Source organism: Callospermophilus lateralis, chromosome 12, assembly GCF_048772815.1.
Source record: "Callospermophilus lateralis isolate mCalLat2 chromosome 12, mCalLat2.hap1, whole genome shotgun sequence".
Taxonomy (NCBI): domain Eukaryota; kingdom Metazoa; phylum Chordata; class Mammalia; order Rodentia; family Sciuridae; genus Callospermophilus; species Callospermophilus lateralis.
Genome location: NC_135316.1, coordinates 35,117,823 through 35,139,521, shown reverse-complemented (window position 1 = coordinate 35,139,521; position 21,699 = coordinate 35,117,823).

The window sequence follows — 21,699 nt, the reverse complement described above, 5'->3', positions numbered from 1 at the left end:
AATATAATATTACTCAGCCTTAAAGAAGAAAGAAATTCTGACATTTTTAGGTAAATGGATGGAGCTGGAGAATATCATGCTAAGCAAAATAAGCCAATACCCAAAACAATGCTGAATGTTTTTTCTGATATATGAATGCTAATTCACAGTAAGGGGAAGGAGAGCTAGAGAAAAATAGAGGTACTTTGAATTAGGTAGAGGGGAGTGATGTGAAGGGGGATGGTATGGGTGTAGGAAGGATAGTAGAATGAATTGAATGTTATTAGCCCATGTACATATATGATTACACAACCATCATGTACAACTGAAGAATGAGAAGTTATACTCCATTTATGTACAATATGTCAAAATTCATTCTACTGTCATATATAACTAATTAGAACAAATAAAAAATAATATGAGTGAGGATTTGCTTTCTTCATTAGAGCATTACTGCTAAAACTAAACACTGGAAACCAAATTGCCATATTGTCCTTCCAAACTTCATACATGTCTAGCAGGTAATATAGGCTAGAAAATTGATATCCTGTGGTGTTAAAGTACAGTGTAAAGAGAAGAGAAGTGTATACTTCTTTAATTTTAAGTTGTATGAAAGGGGAATTTAAAAACATGTATCTGCTATTTATACATTGGTTCCTTAATGCTTATTAATCTGTATTGTAAATAAGATGAAATTAAGCAGATGCTGGTATTGACCTTTCTGTGAGCACCCACTATGTGGCCTGGTATCTGTGCCAAATACAGGTGCTCTTTTTCTGGCCAATGTCAAGAGAGTACATAACATGTGGAACGTTGTTGGTGTGTCTGTCCCACTGCAAAATGCCACCAACTGCAGTTACCACAGGCATGCTGAATTCATGCAGCAAGTGGCAGCCTTCATTAATTATTCCAGTGGAGGCCTAGCCTGGGCCAAGTAAAGTTGGCTAATAGCATTGCATATGGTCACTGTAATGGTGCTATTAGTAGTCTGACACCATTGTATTTTTAACTTTGTGTCCTATATCTCCTCAGCAATGTATCTTAAATATATTTTCTCATCATCTTTATAGTGGAGGCACACTTTGAACTTATTGCAACACTTGCACTTTACTTTTCCTCCAACTGTCCAAAATTAGAGCAAATACATCTGCAATACAGGCAATACAACTGCTTTAGCTCTGAGCTACAATCATGACTTTTTGTGTTACTTACCAAGGGGTGTTTCCGTTTAGGAATCACAACTGTAAAGTTGATTTCAGTTCATTTACATTTCTTTTTTTTATTGGTTGTTCAAAACATTACAAAGCTCATGACATATCATCTTTCATACATTTGATTCAAGTGAGTTATGGAAAAATGGGAGTTCATTTACATTTCTTAATGATGATGCCCCTCAATATTGTACACTATATTCTTGTATATTATTTCAAATAGAATTTTTAAAGAGTTAAAAAAAATTCAGGGAGATTGTATAGGGCACCAAGGATATTAAACAATATTCATCTTTAACTTCTTTAAGTTTTCAAGTCATAGTTTTATTTTTTTATACAAAAAAAGCTACTCCATACTTGCTCAGGTACTTCTCAGTGTTGGATTATATAGGGTTCTCCTTAATTTTGTTAAGATGAATTATTAAATGTTTGAGGAATTGTGACTTAACATAAAGGTAAAAATATGAGACTTTAATGTCAATCAGCAAAGTCCCTTTTCTCTGTACAATTTTCTTTTTTTTGTCAAATCCCATGTTCCCTCCCTTAAAGTAAACAGGAGAAAAAGGAATTGCAAGAACATACCTCTCTGAACATAATAAACTACAAAAATATAAATAACATTATTCAAGTGATATATAAAACTCCCATGGGAGAATTTTTTCCCATTCATTGAAACAAATGTAGTTTGTAAAAACTGTTTTCTATACAGAAGTTGTATTTTTCAGTTGTATTTTTTTATTCAGAAGTTTCATTTGGAAGTGTTTCATAGCAAAAATGATGGAACCAAACAATATGAGCAAAACTCTGGTATTTTATGCAAGTTGCAATTATATCAGCAATATCACTTTAAAGTATGAAAAGTGACACTGTGACTGACATTTGGACCAATCAGATGGCAGCTGAACATCTAACCACATGGCTTCTCAAGCTCTGAGTGTTTGGTAACCAAACGCAGGAGTAACTGATGTGGTCTGTTTTAAACAATAAAGTTTAAATTACCCGTGGTTAGTAACAAATAATAATATAATTACCAGATATCAATTACAGAGATGTTTTTGAGTGGACAAAAATGACATAAAATTCAAACTAGGTTAAAGTAAACACAAACGTGGAAAGTTTGGGAAGTATATAACTAGCTCTATGATGTTACCTACTTCAAAAGATACACCTGCATTTCCTGAATTTTGATCCAGAATAATTGGGAAGCAACTGAACCTGGGCATAGAGTCATATGTGAAACTGTGTTGCAGAGGTGCCATCTACATAATGTATGATTTGATTGGTGATTTACAGAGTTGGTCATCAGTGACCCCTTACATGAATGGTTCACATTAGAGGCTTTCCAACTTACAAGCTACATAAATATGGGAAAAGTCTCTAAACTTCTGGTCTCAGTGTTTTTATCTGAGAATGGAAATAAAATAGGAAAATCCTTTTTGAACCAAAATACATTAAAAATAAATGTTTAACTTTATATTTTCTCATTAGCCATCAAAGATTATAATATTAATTGGAAAGTACACTTAGATAGAAATACAAAATTGTTACATAAATAAATGTGTCAAATTAAAAATTGATTTTTTAGTGTGTCCAGCATCTATTTATCTCATTTCTAGACATTATATTACTATTGATCTAGCTCTACTTTATCTTATCCCATTATTCTTATAGCAATATGTTGAGAATAAAGGATAAAGAATAGAAAAATAGAAATGATATTTTATACACTGAAATATATTGAAGCATTTTTAATAACTCAATATAACCAGCATAAAAGAAATGTAGGGAATTCTAATTACAAGGGTTTATATTTTTAGGAGGAAGTTTATTAAGCCATTTGTTCATGTAACAAATATTTATTGAGTTTCTATGTACCAGACATTATTTAGATGTCAGAGTAGTAGAGAAGAAAGACAAGAAAACTGTTCTATTTGAATTTATATTTTGGTGAACTATGGCCGGTGATACAGACACAACACAATTAAATGAAAAGAAAAATATAGTATAGACTGCTATGAAAATAATTAAGTAGGATGTTGTTATAGAGAATTACTCTGGTGGCTTCCTTAGAACAGGTTATGTTTAGGGGAGACCTCTCTGGAGTGGTGACAGGAAGCTTTGAACAACAAAGAGGAGCCAGTATATCAAAGAAGCATAGAACCTAGAAGCATACTGGGCAGCATGTGGTGTAAAGATCTTGAGGAGTCTTCTTAGCATGTTCTAGAAACAAAAACAAGGCTGAAAAACCTCCAGGGTAACAGGCATACAGGTGGGGCAGAATGCAATTCACACTGGGCTAGGAGATTTGGGATTTTTTTCTTAATATATTGGGAAACCATGCTGCAGTAGGGCCTAGCTTTTGAAATGGTGAACATTGTAGATCATTCAATGGGGACGTGGAGAATATGGATTTGGGGAGTATAAATTAAGAACTGAGTTTAGCTGCATGTAATAAAAAATCTAATAACAGTATCTTATGTAAAACAATTTTCTTATTCTCATATAAAATAACATCCAGAAGCAGGCAGTCTGAGTTGTTGAAATCAATTCCTTGGATCTTTTTCTTCATGGTCAGTATTAACTCCAGATATCTGGTCTTTTAAAACTTTCAATAAAAAGAAAAAGGAAAACAGAAAGAATAGGAAAAGCTTCTGTCAACTGACTCACAATATTTTTGAACAGTTTATTCAAGACATATCACCTAAAATTTTTTTTCACAACTCAGGGGTAAGTACTGTGTATACTGCCATTGCTATATTGAAGGAAGACTATTTTTGGAATGATATAGGCCAAATTATGTGGTTATATTGTGTGCATGTACTAATGTGTCACAACAAACCTCGCCATTATGTACAACTATAATTCACCAATAAACCTTTTTTGGGGGGAAAAAGACTATTTTTGAGTTTTGAGCTACACATAGTGATTCTTCCATCAGAATCATGTTTGGTTACCATCTCGCTAAGCTTCTGTTTTCTTGGGTATAAAACAATAACAGTACCAATAGTGACAACTAGATATCTCATTGTGCTGACTTTTAAGGTTTTAGTGAGATGATGCTAAAAGAACATTTAGTGTAACCATGGCATGCAATAAATAAGCAGTAAGTACTAATAAAATGTAAATTTCATGAAGGTGAAAATCAAGTCTGTCTCAAGCAAGAACTCAATAAATATTTGCTGGATGTGAGGGCAATCTGATGCAACATCTGATACCTGATTGATCACCAGGGTTGATTCAGCATATCTGGCTAGTTAGGTGTGTGTCCCCTTCCTCCCTCACCGCTCCATGTGCATCCCTCCAAAAGCTGAGTGCTAAGTTGAAGAGGACAACCTTTCCCAGTAGAAGAGAACCATTGTTTCATCAAGGATATACAAGTAGCTGCCCTCTCTTGCTAGAACCTCCAAACAGGCTCTCAATAAATATTTGTTAGGAATGTTGAATAAATGAATAAATGAAAGCAGTAAATCCTCATGAAATTTAGAGTGTATAATTGTGGGTTGTATCACAGGAGGTAGAATGTATGCATCTGTGTTAAAAATAAATACCTTTGGGCTGGGGATGTGGCTCAAGCGGTAGCGCGCTAGTCTGGCGTGCGCATGGCATGGTAATGTTTATCCTGGAGTAGCATCAAGATTCAAAAGTATCAAATTGTTGGGGTAAGGTTGCAGCTCAATGGTAGAGCACTTACCTAGCATGTGTGAGGCACTGGGTTTGATCCTCAACACCACATATAAATAGATAAATACAATAAAGGTATAAAAGTATAATAACATTACAAAAAAGCATAAACTTGGTTCAAGTGATATTCTGTGAAGAGAAGAAATAAGTTAACTCTTAAAACTTTAGGGTTTTGAGTTAGTTTAAAAACAAAAGACAGAACCTCTGTACAATTTTAGAATTTTTCACTTTAGAGGAATGATTTATAATCAATTTAGGAAAAAAAATGAACAAACTGATACTAATCCTTTTAAAACTGGGAATTACATTCCAAAGTGGTTATTTATTTTTCTTAAGAAACATCATTGGTTCTTTAATTATCAAGTCATTTAATGAGGCCTTAGAATTTCTTCTATTGAATAACTGCGTACTAAAGACTGCCTGCCATATGCTATATTTTTAAAAAATCTATGTATAATTTCAAGCTCTATTATTTTAGTTTCACTTTCTAAAAATAGTTTCATGCCATTGCAAATTAATCTTATAAAAAATGAAAATTTTTATATGAGCAATTTTGAAAAAATTAACTTCAGGGAAGAAGATTGAACTTAGCAGAGCTTTACCACTGAGTTACATCCCCAGACTTTTTTTTTTTTTTTTTTTGACACAGGTTTTTGGTAAGTTGCTGAAGTTGACCTCAAACTTGCAATCTTCCTGCTTTAGCTTCCTAAGCTGCTAGAAATAGAGACATGTGACAACAAGCTGAACAAAAGAATTAACTTTCTAAAGTTCAATGACTACACATGAGTTTCTGAAACAGAGGAGAAAAAGGATAAGCATGGCTCTCTTTTTGGTTGAAGCCAGAAAGTAAGTCAAGTATCTTAGCTCTTGGATTTCATGCAAATGTATTTAGAGACTATTGATGACCATGAGGAGCCATTGAAGGCTTTCTAAAGGGGTAAAATGTGTTTCATGTTTAGGTTAGAAATATAATTCTTCCTGCAGGTTGTAGATGGATTGAGGGAGTTGTGTGATAAAAATGGTCACGAAGAAGGACACTGAACTGGTCAAGAATGGTGTAGTTCTTGTTTAGAGTCCCTGCAGTACTTTGTGTGTGAAATAATTCATTTTATTTTAAAAGTAGAACCAAGGATATTTAACAGAACATGGATATGGAGAAGTAAGGAAGAGGAGGTACTGGTTATCCTCAGAAGACCATTCAATTGGGCCATTAACTGAATTGCAAAGACAAGAATATTTGGGGAGATATAAGAGTAAATTTTAGATATGTAGTGCAGCCCTTGATGTCTCATTAGACGTTGAAGGTACAATGAGAATATTAGAGTAAACTAAAAAGAGTACAGAAAGCCAAGTTAGCAGCGCACAAATAAATTATAGAGCAAAGGGAGCCTCTGGCAGAGGTGACTGAAAAACTGACCTGTGCAAATACATGGGCACATAGAACAGCAGGTTCAATGTGGGAGATTGGGGAGTTTCATGCCCAAGTATTGTAACAATAAAGGGTTGGGCTGTGTTCACATTTGAAAAAGGGAAATCTGGTGTGTTAGCTATCCAAAGAGCCAAGGCTTTATCTTACACTTAATGGGAAACCACTGAAAGTTTTTAGCAGAAAGCAATATGATTCCATCATACTGGTGGCAGTTATGACAGATGGCATGTCAGGAGTCTGGCTGGAAAGAGGGAGACTAATTAGGAAGCTCTTGCAATCATTAGGTGAGAGATAATGAGAATGTTTATTAAGATAGCAGTAGTTGGAAAAGATGTGTGGACAAAGATATATTTAGAGCTGGATGTATATTTAGAGCAGGATGGCCAAGATGGCAGAAGGAAAGTGAGGGTTCAAAGATTTTCCCTGGTGTTCTTATTTGGGCAGCTGGAGAAGTAAAACGTAACAATTGTGTAAATGGAAGGAGAAAAGGAAAAAGAGATTGAGAAGATAGGGCCAAATAATTAGGAAGCCATATGGAAAGAAAGGAGCATGAAGTCTACATTAAAAGCACATCAAGAGGGTAGAGAATTTAAAGAAGTCAGAATAGTGCCAAATGCTTTTATCTGTCAAGTAACTTAAGAACCAAAATTTCCCCCTGTGATTTACTGACCAAGAAGACAGTCTCTGGGTGAAGTTTCAGTGGGGTGGTACAGACGGAAACCAGACTGCTATGAGAGGAAGATACATACATACAAATATAAGTGTATGACATGTCATTTCTCATCAAAACATATGCTAATCTCTATTTGCCTATAGATTAAATTTAATGATTCAATATACAATGTGAACTAATTTAAATTATACAATTAGAAGATGAATAGGATTATCATCATTTAATATTGTAATGAACACTTTTAAATAAAGCTGGATCATGAAAATAATAATATTTAATGTCAAAGAATCATTGTATTATTGTTTTACATTTTAAAATATTTTAGTTAAATATTACTTTGTCAACTAAAACATTAAAGAATACAATACTGCTTAAAAAGCAGAAGTCTTTCCCCACTGTTTATATTTTCCATGTTATTTATTTTTTATAAATAGGATAATTATTAACAGGTTCCCATTTAACTCTTAGGGTGTCTGGAATGTGTCTTTACTTGGGCTTTTGTCTTATTGTTGTGGTGCTAAGTATTTTTTTTTAGAATAGGATTTGTATAATGAGAGTTAACATTCATGGAACAGCAGAGCTCTCTCATCAAGCAGAACACAACTGCAATAATTTCATGGCCTTATAAAACAAAAAGTTTTCCCCTGTTTAAAAAGAGAAAGTATCATCTATGATAGAATGAATGATGTTCTTGCATGACTATGTTCTTAACCATCTTTCAGGGGATTTATTTATTCATTAATTCATTTATCACATAATACTTCGCATCTGTGTCTTCTAGGTGCCAGGTACTGTTTAGGTGCTAGGAGAGGCATCAAAAAAACACATAAAATCCCTTTCTTTTGTAGTTTCCATATTTCTAAATCACAAATATGATCCCTAACTCTAGGTTCTGCAAGGATGCCTTGTATACTCAACTCAAGCTCTGATGCTCCACAACATGCTTCCCCCAACAGGATCTGGCATCTCACACTGAATTATGATGTCCTTTTCCATATGAATACTGTCAAGGAAAGGCAGTGTAAGTCAAAGTTAAAAGCTTATTTAGCTGGTGCACATCAGGAAAGATTTAAAGATCAAGTAACTCCTCTCACAAAGCAGGATAGGAGTTTTAGGGTGCAAGGGAAGGAGAGTCTAGCCCAGTCTGAGGTAATCTTCATCTTTAACTTCTGCCTAACTTCCAGGCAAGTTGATTGGAGATTGTCCTCATTTTCATGCTTCTTGTTTGGGATAGATCTTAAAAAAATTCTATCCCTCCTGACAACTGTCAGAACACTCCTTTCAAGAGCTTTTTTTTTTTTTTTCCCTCAGTCTTTGCTGTTTTTCAAGGTTGGTTGGGCAGCAAGGAGATAGCTAAACAGTAGAGGAGGGATAAAGGAAAAGAGGAAGAGAAAACAGCTGATGAGGTTGAAGCATGCAAAGCAGGGGTCTGTTTTTATTCACTTACCAGCCCTCTTCACCCTGGTCATGTCTGACTCTTCATGCAGGGAGCTTCTCTGTGGATGTGTCCTTTCTCCTGACTGAGTTCCAGCTCCCTAATTTGCTCTGCTCACATAGACATAAGCATTAGGATGAATTTGTTCTGAAAGTAAAAAGAAGGAAAGGAAAGGGAGAAGAAAGGAATTAAAGGAAAAAGGAGGAAGGCAAGAAGATTCTCATTTCCTTTAAATTCTCCTACCACTAAAATGTCTCTCCCATCCATAAAACTTCAATGATGACTTGGATTTCACAATACAGAGTTATTTGTTAATATCAAAGACTATGCAGTCAGAAAGAATTATTATATTCTATATTCCAGTTAATTATTTCAATTACTTACAGATATGGCCTTGAGAAAAATACTCAATCTTTCAATCTATCAGTTAAATATTTATGATTGTAATAGTGGAAAAATGTTGATGCAATTGCAGAAATCTAGGACCAATCAGTTTACTCAGAAAATGTATTGGGCTTATAGAATTTGAACATGGGAAAGAAGAGCTAATGTCAGGAAGGTTGGAATCTGTTATGGTTTGAATGTGAGGTGTCCCTCAAAAGCATACATGTTAGACAATGTAAGAAGGTTCAGAGAAGAAAAATTGGGTTGTGAGATTCTCAACCCAATCAGTGTATTAGTCCCCTGATAGGGATTAACTGAGTGGTAACTGAATGCTGGTAAGGTGTGGCTGGAGGAGGTGGGACATTGGGCGGGTGTGGCTGTGGGGTATGTATTTTGTATCTGGTGAGTGGAGGCTCTCTCTCCACTGTCTGATCATCATGTGAGCTTCTTGGCTTTGCCACACTCTTCTCCCATGATGTCCTGCCTTATCTTGAGCCCCAAGGAATGGAGCCAGCCACTTAGGGACTGAGACCTCTGAAACCATAAGCCCCTGAATAAACCTTTTCTCCTCTACAGTTGTTCTGGTCAGGTCTTTCAGTTGCAGCAGTGAAAAAGCTGACTAAACAGAAATTGGTACCAAGAAGTGGGGTTGTTGCTTTGACTAATCTGACCATGTTATTCAGAAGATTTTTGAGTTTTGTTTTTAATTGGTGGGAGAGATTTTAAGATGTTTAGCAGTGCAAGCTAGAAATGCTTTAGGTTGTTGTAAGTGGAGCTTAATGGCCAATTCTGGTGGGAACTTAGAAGATCAGAATGCCAGTCACACCATAAACAGTGAAGAGAGGGTTCAAGAGGGTTCAGAGGAGGACTCTATTAGAACATGGAGTAGAGGCTTTTTGTGTTATGTTCTGCCTAAGAAGCTGTCTGCATTTTGCCCATCTCCCAAGACTTTCTGTGAGGTTGATTTTAAAAGACAAGTACATGGTAGGAAGAGAATTTTATGAAAGTTATTAAAATGACTCTCATACAATTCCACAGTGAACCTCTATGAAAGAGTCATATAACTAATTAATAAGAGAACCAGCAGGATGGTAAAGCCAGTTCAAAGAGTATTTGAGAAACTATACATAGGTACTGAAGAAAAATGTTCAAAACTATATATGGTAGATTGCATACAAAATTAGTGTCCTAAAGATCAATAAAACTGTTACTTCAGAATTGTCTTTTATAGCAGACAGAAATAACTAAATCTCTACTGGACAAGAATATGTAGGTAAACATGTAATTTCTTAGACTTGTCTGGGTTCTTTTTAATTATGCATAGCATTAGGATTCATTTTGGTATAATTATAAAAATGTAGAGTATGATTTGCTCTAATTCAATCTCCAGCATCTCCCCTTTCTTTTTCCTCCTTCCTCTCCCTTTCTTCCACTGTACAGATATTTCTGCTATTTAGTTTTAGGCTTTTGTTTTTTATAGTTAGTGTCTTTTGACACACCCTTTCAAGTCTGTTTTTTTTTTTTTGCATTGTTTCTAAGTTTTATAAAGTTTTTAGGTTCATGTAGGCTGTGGTCATCACTGGGAATATACTTTTATCACGTTGCAGCTCTGTTTCTCAGAAAATCTAGTCAATTTATGCACCTGCACCTACAGAAGCACACACTATGCTAAAATTTTAGACCCTTCTCAAGTGACCAGAAGTGGGAAAAACACCTCTTCCTCTCCTGGGGAAAAGCAGAGCAACGAGGAGGTGCCACAACACAGACCTTGGAAGACTCCTCCAGTAGTCTCTTTAGCCCTATTGAAGAGGTGCAGGAACACAATAGCTTTTGCCCTGCTAATGTGTTTCCCAGGACTGAGTACTTGCTACTCTTCCTTAAGTGTTTCTAGCAAAAGTTTTAGCCAACCAGAGATACATTCCACATCCCACATCTTCTTTATGTATGAATATCTCAGTAGCAAGGCCAGATGATCCTGAGGGTGAGTACCTCTTTCAAGTAGATGATCTGAGAGTATCTAATGCCTCATCCTCATTCTACCCACTTATGCTCCTCCTCCATCAGAGCAGCTGTTGACATGGGCATTGTGGTTGAGAACATGCAGTTTGTGGACAGGCAGAATTGAATCTGAATCAACTGTGTGAATCATCATTTGAGACCTAAGGCAAATTACTCAACCAATGAAATCTTCAGTTTCCTTATATCTACAATAAAGGTAATAGAAACTTCTTGATACAGTGTTATAATATTAAAAGATAAAATGTACTTGAAATACTTAACATATAGTACTTGCTCCATAAATAATGGGTACCCTATTTGTGACTCTCAATTCTCCTATTCTTGGTTATACCTTCCTGTTCTGTATGATGCTAGATTTGGAAACTATTGTCAAATAGACTTTTTCAAATTAGCAGATAGATATCTTACAAGTAATTGGTTCCTTTAATAAGCATAAAAATAGTTATTAATTTATGCAGTGTTATCAAAAGCAAATATATAACATACACAAAAGTATTCATATACTATCCTTGCTTTGCAAATGTGAATAGCAGGAATGGAAATATTAACTGAGTAACTCAGTTTCTCAAAATAAATTATCTGATTCATCAGTAAAAAATCAAGAAGCCCAAGTGAGTAATTTTCCTTCTTAGTTCATAAATGAAGTGAGTAGTAAATACAGGGATGAGATTTAAGACAACTATAAGCAAAATATTTATAATCTTTGCTATACTTTACACAGTTTACTCCCTCCATCTTTAATATTCTTTTATTTTCATTAAAAATTTGCAGCAATTTTTATGGCACTTAAGGATCAAGATTTAATTTCTAGTCCTTGTTCTGGATGTGTGATTTTGCTCTCCAGGCCTCAAGTTCTCACATGTATGTATAAGAGAAGTATAGTTGAATTCACCCAGTGCTTCCCTGAAAATATGATTATGTTACCTGTTATCTTCAAAACACATATTAACATTCCATAGAAACAGCTTCTGGAAAATATATCTTTCAAAAGCATTTTGAAAAAAAGTATTTCAATATATCAAACCAATAATTAAATCACATGAAGTAAAAGTAGGAAATAAAACTATTGGAATGACACACAAGATGACTATAGTTTTCAGACATACTTTTATTCTTAACTTATACAAACAGAACCAGTTAAAAGTTTTATTTGAATGAAATGAAGTTGAAGCCCAGTGGCTTAGCTTTTTTCTATTTTTTTTAGTTGTTTATGGACCTTTATTTTATTTATTCATTTATATGTGGTGCTGAGAATTGAACCCAGTACCTCACATATGCGAGGCAAGCACTCTGCCAGTGTGCCACAACCCTAGCCCTAGCTTTTGATTTTAATTGAGCAAAATACATAAGTATAATTTATTCATTTATTTTCTAATATTTGTTTTTTAGTTATAGGTGCACACAATATCTTTATTTGATTTTAGTGGTGCTGAGTATCGAACCCAGTGCCTATGCATGCTAAGCGAGTACTCTATCTTTGAGCCATAACCCCAGCCTTCAAAATTTATTTTTTTAAAAAAATCTTTTTAGTTATTCGTGGACCTTTATTTTATTTTTTTATATGTGATATTGAGAATCAAGCCCAGAGCCTCATACATGCTAAGCAAGCATTCTACCACTGAGCTACATTCCTAGCCCCAAAAGTGTCATTTATAATAGCAACACAAATATAAAAATATTTGGAATTTTATATAACAAAATATGTGTGGGGGACTGTCAGGTTCAATGTGAGGACTGCTAAGAAGCTTTGTAAAAGGCATGATGAAATTTTAAAAAATGTGGTTCTGACAGAAAGATTCATATTGTAAATATATTGAGACATTGAAAACTTGTAGTTGTGCATTGTTTCCCATCAAATTTCAAGTGACTTTCTCAGAGGATAATTTGATGAAAAAGTAATCTTTACTATTTAATAAATTATCTAGATGTGGCAGGCACCTACATTTAAGCATTTTATATATGCTAGTACACTGGCCCCTAATATTAAACCTTTAAAGAAGTATTATTATTACAATTTCTTTCTTCAATTTAAGGAAATAAGCCTTGGCAATTTTGCAGCTGCTTCCAGAATGCAAAAAATTAATAAATGAAGCTTCCAAGATTTCAACACAACAAGCTAAATTTACTGAGATTGAACACCTCTTCACCCAGAGCTCAGAGTGACAACTACAAACCATATTCTCAGCCCATTTTTATTTTCCATTTTGAGATAGAGTCTCAGTAAGATGGTGACAACCTCTCTAGGTCGGTGAGGCTAGCCTCAAACTTTGCACTAACCTGCCTCAGCCTTGAGAGTCACTGGGATCACAGGCATGTGCCACTGCACCTGGCTTGTAACAGTATTCTAAGGGAGTAAGGAGGAAGGAATTACGTTATCAATTAGATAAATAAATAGGTTTATTTTGCATACCATAAATAAAAGTCCAGATGAAATAAGAATCAAGTGGGAAAAATAGATAGCAATAAAATATACAAAAATAGAATTAACATCTTCCCTTGTTTTAGACTAATTCCAGAAGCAATCAATTAATACAAAAAATACAAATGTTGTCTTGTTATTTGCCATATGTCATTATGTTAGTGTGCTATGAGGATGATGTGATGATATGCAACATACAACCAGTCTTTGCTGTAAAGGCATTGGGCATTACCCAGATTTTAAGCCAGTATTTACTCACTATGACTACTGAGTTACTCTGAAGATTATTGACCAAGATACCTGACCTACCTGTTAGGATCAGCAAAGACATCCTTGAAGCAAGGACATTGGAGAGGAGATATGAAGTGTGCAGAAGATGGTCAATTAGAAGTAGGCATGACGAGATGAAGGGAGAAAAATTGCGAAAGAGGGAACACCATATATAGAGACTGTGTGTGGATTGGAACTGGGCCTGTTGAAAGCTAATAGCCAACAGCATGTATTGAGTAGAGACAGAAAAAGTGTCAAGGATGAAATTTCTGAGTAAATAAACAAGTAGAATGTTTACATATTAAAATCACTTATTTTAAAGCACAAATGATGAACTGATGAAAACGTTTTTTTTTTTTTTTTTTTTTTACAATAGAATTAGTTAAAAAGAGTGTGTGCACAGTGAAAAGTATCAAAAAATTGTACTCAATTCTACAGAAAAGTGGATCTAGGAAACAAACAGGGTGCTGGGTTTGTGGCTCAGTGGTAGAACACTTACCTCGGCACAGGGTTTGATCCTCAGCAACTCATAAAACTAAATAAACAAAATAAAGATATTGTGTCCATATACAACTAAAAAATAAGTTTTTACAAAAATGAAGAGACAACTCATCAAAGAAAAATGACAATCAATGAACATGGAGAATATTTAATCTCATTGTATTCAATGGACGGGTATATCAGATTCATAATAATTTAGTAAATATTTTTGAGAGAGAGAGAGAGAGAGAGAGAGAGAGAGAGAGAGAGAGAGAGAGAGGATTTTTTAATATTTATTTTTTTTAGTTTTTGGCAGACACAACATCTTTATTTGTATGTAGTGCTGAGGATCACACCCAGCGCTGCGTGCCCAGACGAGCATGCTACTGCTTGATCCACATTCCCAGCCCCTTTATTAAATATTAATCAGTGAAGTTAAATTCAACTGAAATGAATTCTACATTAATGAACTAGATCATCTTTTACAACACATTTTGTCACTATATAACAAACTCTTTATGCAGGCATTACTTGACCCTGTAATTCTATTTCAATAATCAATTGATTGATGTGTCTATTCATTCATCAGAGTCTAACAGGGCAACATTCTACAATAAGGAGAAAATTTCCATTATAGGAAGGATAGAATAATTGAAAAAATTAGAATATGAGAAGGGTTTCTTAGAAAACTGTACTAGTTTTCACAAGTTAAAACCAAGTACTCTCAAGCAATTACATAATAAATTTACATAATAAATAAAGTAAACCTAATGTATGTATCTGCACAACAGGCACACACACACACACACACACACACACACACACAAGGGAAATTGAGAATATTTTGTAGCAGTTTATTTTATGTAAACAATATCTGCTGAAAAGAAATACTAAGAAAACAAATGGATGTTCAATTTCATGTTATTAAGGGATCTTTTGAAAAAACATAATTTTTTAAATCTTTTTATTTTCTTTGAAAAATAATTTGTATGTAAAAGTAAAGTCTAAGTAAACTAGGGGCTGGAGTTGTGGCTCAGCGGTAGAGCGCTCGCCTAGCATGTGCGAGCCACTGGGTTCAATCCTCAGCACCGCATAAAAATAAATAAATGAATAAATAAAATAAAGATATTGTATCCAACTACAACTAAAACATATTTTAAAAATGTCTAAGTAAACTGGTTGCTGGGAAAAAAAGTTTCCCATTTCCTGGAGTCAATTATATTAAATAGATGGAATGACATTTAACGTAGGCAATTTGTTTCACATTCCTTTTCACTAGGAAATAATAAATTTTAGTCATTTGAATTTGCAGGGTAAACCAAAAGAGAAAACCTCAGTCTCTCTCTAAAATATGTGTGTGTGTGTGTGTGTGTGTGTGTGCACTCATGTGTATTTCTAAATCATTCAATCTAGATACACTTACATGCACACACAAAGATGAAATGGTATGGGTGAATTTACCCATGACAGTAGGTAACACAATGAATTCTAGTGTAGACTTGGTGCCACTTAATATTTTTTTTTTCTGTTTTTCACCTCTGGGGAATCTCATTTCTTATTGGTGTATAGAGAGCATTAGTCATAGTTCTCCAAGTCTCTGGATAAACATTATAGTGACTTTGAATAATATTCTATGCTTCCAACCTTATTAGCATTGGCATTGCATAATATTAAAGATGCAGGATGGACAGGTGCCACATCCTAAATGTGTTTATCCTAGGAAAATAATAGTTAATAAATAATATATCAAGGTAATGATTTTATATGAAGATGCTTATGGTCAAATTATTTCCCAAATCAAAAGCAATTCAAATATATTAGTAGGGATATTTAATTTTTAGTAGATAAATATGATGATATTTTCAGCTTTTATGAAGTATATTCCTAAAGATTATCAATAATAAAATATTATGGTTGAGATATGAAGTGTCTTTCTAAACCTCCTTTGTTAATGCAGGAATATTCAGAAGTGCAATGCTTATACTATAAGGACTGTAACCTAATCAATCATTTCTAGTTTTTTAAATATCTTTATTTTATTTTTTATGTGATGCTGAGGATCGAACCCAGGGCCTCGCACATGCTAGGCGATCACTCTACTGCTGAGCCACAATCCCACCCCTCAATCCTTTCTAGTTTGAATAGACTAACTGGGTGGTAACTGGAGGCACATGGAATGGGCTGGAGGCTGTAGATCACTGTAATTGTGCCTTGGACAGGCTCATTTTCCCTGTGGCCCTTTTCCTTTTCCTTTTCTCTCTGCTTCCTGGGCACAATGAGGTGAGCAGCTTTCCTTTGCACTTTCCTTCTGCCAAATGTCCCATCTCACCTTGGGCCCAGACAAATGGAATTGGCTAAGACCATGGGATGTACAATTATGAGCCAAAATAAACTTCTCTTTTTCTAAGGTCTTCTTGCTGGGTATTGTGGTTACAGAAATGAAAAGCTGACTAACATTCAGGAAATGGTTATTCATGCATATGTAAATATGCATATATATATATATATATATATATATATATATATATATGTAAAATACATGTATTGCTCAAGAAAAAAACAATAAAAAACTATATCTTACATATAGCATAATCTTAAATTTTAAAGAATTTTTATATTTAAAAAATGCAAAGAAATATACCAAAATAGCATAGGTGGTCATGCCTAAGGTTACAATATTAAAAGATTTTAAAATATGTTTTATATATCTGTTCTTATTTTCTAAATTAAACATTTTCTAGCTTTCTGATTTTAATATGTAACTTTTACATGTAATAAAATATACAATATTATTCTTTATAAATTCAGAACAGAGTTTTTAAGCTCTACTATGAAAAAAAACATTTACTGGACATTCACTAGGCACAAAATTCCATGCTAGGCAAAAAAGATAAGACATGCTAAATGGAGCTTATTTTTTTAACAAAGAAATTACACAAACAATCTCAAGTCTGGCTGTGATGGTATTATTATATGTACCAGATAACAGTCTTTTGGAGAAGGAATAATAATCTTTTATGGTGTGGTCAAGAAAGGCTTCATAGGGAAGGTGATGTTTGAGGATTTTGAAAAAATGTATGAGATTTTGCGAATTTCTAACTGATAAAAATGTGTAGTATCATTTTTTTATTTATAAAAAGAACATAATAAGTAAAAAATATATATTTCTTATAGAAGATCAAAGAGCACAGTTCAATTTTATGTTTTGAAACATCTGAATTTCATTTATTGTGGTCAGGAACACATTGTCTTTGAAGAAGTCGCTCAAAGAAAATATCTACCTCAGTAACGCCAACAATGTCCTTCACTCTCTTCTTAATGAGAAAGAAAATCTGACATTGGGCTTGATACTCAACATACACAAATATCTGTGTGATGAAATCGCAACAAGAAGAGAATTCTGGGGAGAGGCAACTCCTCTTATAGGTTGCCCATCCAGGTCTGGGTAGATGTCTTTCACAAGAGTCATAGAGCAGGGCAGTCAAAGAGTCCAGGAACTTGGATTTCTACAAAGCTCCCCAGGAGTTTTGTAGAAAACATCAGGGTGTTCTGATGGTTGGCCAGGTTTAGAACAAACAACAGAGGCTTCCTGTGCCTTTCATCAGCTATCAGCATGAATAAGCATGAATGGCCCCATGAAGATGTCATTGGTCCTGAGAAATATTTATTAGCTGGATCAGTCTCTTCAACATTGTTCTATCTGGAGCTTAGCGTTGTTTTTTTTTTTTTTTCCTACTTCACACATAAATGATTTCACCACTAGACACTAAACTTAAACTTAATAGTGAGGGCTAAAACTTTTGTTTTTGTTTCTTTTAAGTCTTCTGGAGTCCCTTCTGTGCTGTGCATGCTAAATTTTAACTGGTACTCAAAGTAGGAAGACATGAATGAAAAAAGATGGATTCCCATTTCTCCATACCTGGAAATCTGTCCTTGAGCTAGAAGATTGTCTGTTTGTTTCATGAAGACTGTACTTTGTGCATGTTAGTCAGCTAGATGTCTTTCAGAGATACATTGCTCTTTGGTAATACTTCTTACTTTCCTGACTAGGATGTCTTGTACACTTAACACCAAGATTTTTCACGTTTATGTGTCTTGTATTTGAACTTTTACCGTTGTTTTCACTATTATAGCAAGCTATACCTATATCTTAACACCCTCAGGGGAATATTGCCCCTGACAGACTTCTAATATGGCAACCTTTTATGTGAACAACAACAAAAATATATATGGGCCAAAATTAGCCCACAAACTTATGTAGAATTCAGATAATACAAGCATTTTCTTGATAAAAAAAGTTAAGAAAAGTGAGAATTCTGATTATCCTGTGAAATCCCTATTCAATTAACACATTTTCTCTTATGCTATGGCACATTTTCAAGGGTAAAGACAGCAAAGAGATTCATATAAGCAATTCAAATGGTGTTGGTTCTCTACTGCAGTGGTCCCCTTTGACTTCGGAGTACAAGCCACCATTCCTAAATGGCCTGTTGCTTTCCACACAATTTGCTGTCCACTCCTTCCTGGCCTCATCTTCTGTTCTTCCCCTGGCTCCTGCTGTCCACCCATGCTGCCCTCTTCCTACAGGACCCACCTCTCTGGATGTTCTCCTCTGGTATAGAGAATCAGCTCTTTCTGTTTCCTCTTCCTGGCACATTCATCACCATAAATTGCTTGCTAATTTACACTGCATTAAAGGTTTTGATCAGATTTTCCCATTTCAGTAAATCCCATCATGACCATTTTTTACATAACACTATAGTCTCTCACCTTCTCTTCCCCACAGGTCTATACTCTTGATTATTTTTCCTTTCCTCTATTTTAATTTTTCATTTCACTTTAACCTTCAATTTTACCATATTTTGTTTATTTTTTGTTAATTAATTTATTTAATAGTCATGTTCTCTCCACTAGAGTATGAGCTCCTCAATGGCAAGGATACACTTTTCCTGTATTCTCTCATTTGTGTTCAAACACCAAGTAGTGCCTGATGCACAGTAGGTACTCTTTGTAGACAACATAGATGATTCTGATAAAATACTGAACCACTTATTTTAAATGGTACAAGTAGATACAAAGTAACCAATTTACTAATTAATGTGATAGTTTTAACAGACAATTTATGATGAGAATACATGCCTTATTTTTAAAAAATTAAGTGTATTTCTACTTGTAGACAATATAGCTGGATCGTAATTTTTAATCCTCTGTGCCAATCTTTTACATAACACTATAGTCTCTCACCTTCTTTTCCCCGCAGATCTGGCTTTAGATCATTTACACTTGATGTAAGAATTGATATTTTACATATTAAATCTGCCATTTTTGTTTTCTGATCACTCAATTTTTTATTTCTGCAATATATTTTTAATTATCTTCTTATGGCTTAAACTGGACAGTTTTTAGAATTCCTTTTGGATTTATATATAATATTTTAGGTATTATATATATATATATATAAATATATGTATATAAAATAATATATATATTATAATAGTCTATTGGTATCAACATTTTACCAACTCAAGTTAAATGTAGAAAACTTAACTTGCTTTACCTTCCCTAATCTATAATTCTTAAAAATATTTCTCCTACAATTAAAACCACAACAAACAGAATTATAATTTTTTATGAAACCATCAAACCTAATTTAGAAAATTCAGGAGAGAAGAAAAACCATTTTTATTTTTACATATATATTGGTGATCCAATAGGCCTTGTTTGTAGAAATTCCTGTAGCCATTCATTCAGGGTAAATCTGTTAGGGGTATAATCTTATGAAAATGTCTTGATTTTCTTTTCATTATTAATAGAATATTCTCACTGGATATAGATTTCAGAATTAACAACTCTTTTCTTTGGTGCTTGAAAAATATGCCACTTGCTTCTTCTGTCTTCCATGATTTTTGATGAGAGATCTATAGTCATTCAAATTATTTTTATCTTAAAGATTAGGTATCACTTTTTCCTCTCTGATTTCAATATATTTAGTGTTCAGATGTCCGACTCTGATGGTTTAGGCATGGATTTCTTTGAGTTTATTCTGGGTGTGTTTCACTCAGCTTCTTGAATATGTGGGTGTATGTCTTTTGCCAAATTTGAAAACTTGTTTGCTATTATTTTTCTTAGTTGATATTTCTTTGAATTCCTTTCAGCTCATTTCTCTCTTCTCCTCTCTGGACTCCGATGACAGCAGGGTTAGATCTTCTGTTGTCACAGCTATCTAAAGCCCTATTCATTTTGTTGTCGTTCTGTTTAACCCATGACATTCAAGTTTGGTAACTTTTTAAAAATTTCTTATTTTTTCCTTTGTCCTTTGCATTTTGCTGTTGAGGCCACCCACTTGTTTTATTATTATTATTACTATCTTGATTATTTTTTTAATTTTTATTTTATTCTCTTGAATATTCTATCTTTTTTTTAGGCAAGACTTGCCTGTATTTCCTCTTTTTTTAAGATTTTTTGAAGCACTGAAGTATGTTTGTATTGGTCATGGAAATATTTTTATTAAGGCTGCTTTAGTAATACATGTAGTACACTAACGTTGAATCTATTTTTTTTCTTATTTGTATAGAAATTTTTCTGTTTCATGGTGTGAACAATGAGTATTTATGAAAAACATTTGACATGTTTTTAGATTCTAAGACTAATTTCAGAGCTGTGTTTTAGCAGGCCTCATCTGACATCTTCCTGGCAAGGGAAGAAGATATATATATATATATCTCCTCTTAGTGCCATTGGGGTGGAAGTACAAATTACTTATCAGCCTCCATTTATACCTGCAGGCAGGTTTCTATGTTACTCTAAATAATAGAGGTGCAACCTCAGCCTTCCTAGTAAGCTTTTGTCCTTGCTAGCAAGATCAGTGGATGCTTCATTTCTATTCCCCATGGGTCTTCAATTGATTCCATATGGAGCATGTGTGGACTTTTTATTGCCAGGGGAATGGTGAAAGTTCTAACTCTTCATTAGACATGTTATGACATCATCTTCATGTAGCACTTTGTTAACCCAAGATGTTCAAGTCCCTATTTTATTTTCTTTGGTATGAGGACTCGTTATACCCTGTGGGGATGAAAGTTCTTCATTTCTAATGGATCCTCTCTGAGAAATAACCTGGCAGGAAGTTTGGGGAATCTCATTATAGCCTCAGTGTGAAGCCTAGACTTCTACTAAGGCTTGACTGTTGGAAATTTACCTGTATGGATGGGGAAGTTATTGTGTAAAATTTTTCTTTCTCCTAGAATTTTGGTTCAGGATATCCAGCTACTCTTAGTTATTTTAATTGATTTTTTTCTGTATCCATTTACATTTCTAGGCTGGCATCTTCAGCAGCGTCCAATTTGGAATATAACAGACAAATAGAAATCCCAGGAAATTCACTGTTGTTTTGCTCCTAAGGTTCTAAGGCTCCTTGCTAGTTGATTTTTCCCTCTCTATCTTTCAGAGTCCTCATATTTGTAATAATGTCTAGGACTTTTAGCTGTACTCATCAGAAGGAAATAAACTGATGAAAAGATTTTTAAAATCATATTTAATTGCTTCATGCTTGATTTTTCTAGAGATGCCATGACTTTCATCTGTTAGTCAGTTAAACAGAGAAGTAATGTTTTTAAAAATTACACTAACAGGGGTACCACCCCAATCTTTAGACAGCCAATGTGTAGACTTAGTAGAAGCCTATACTTCACCCTGAGGCTACAATGAGATGCTCCAGCC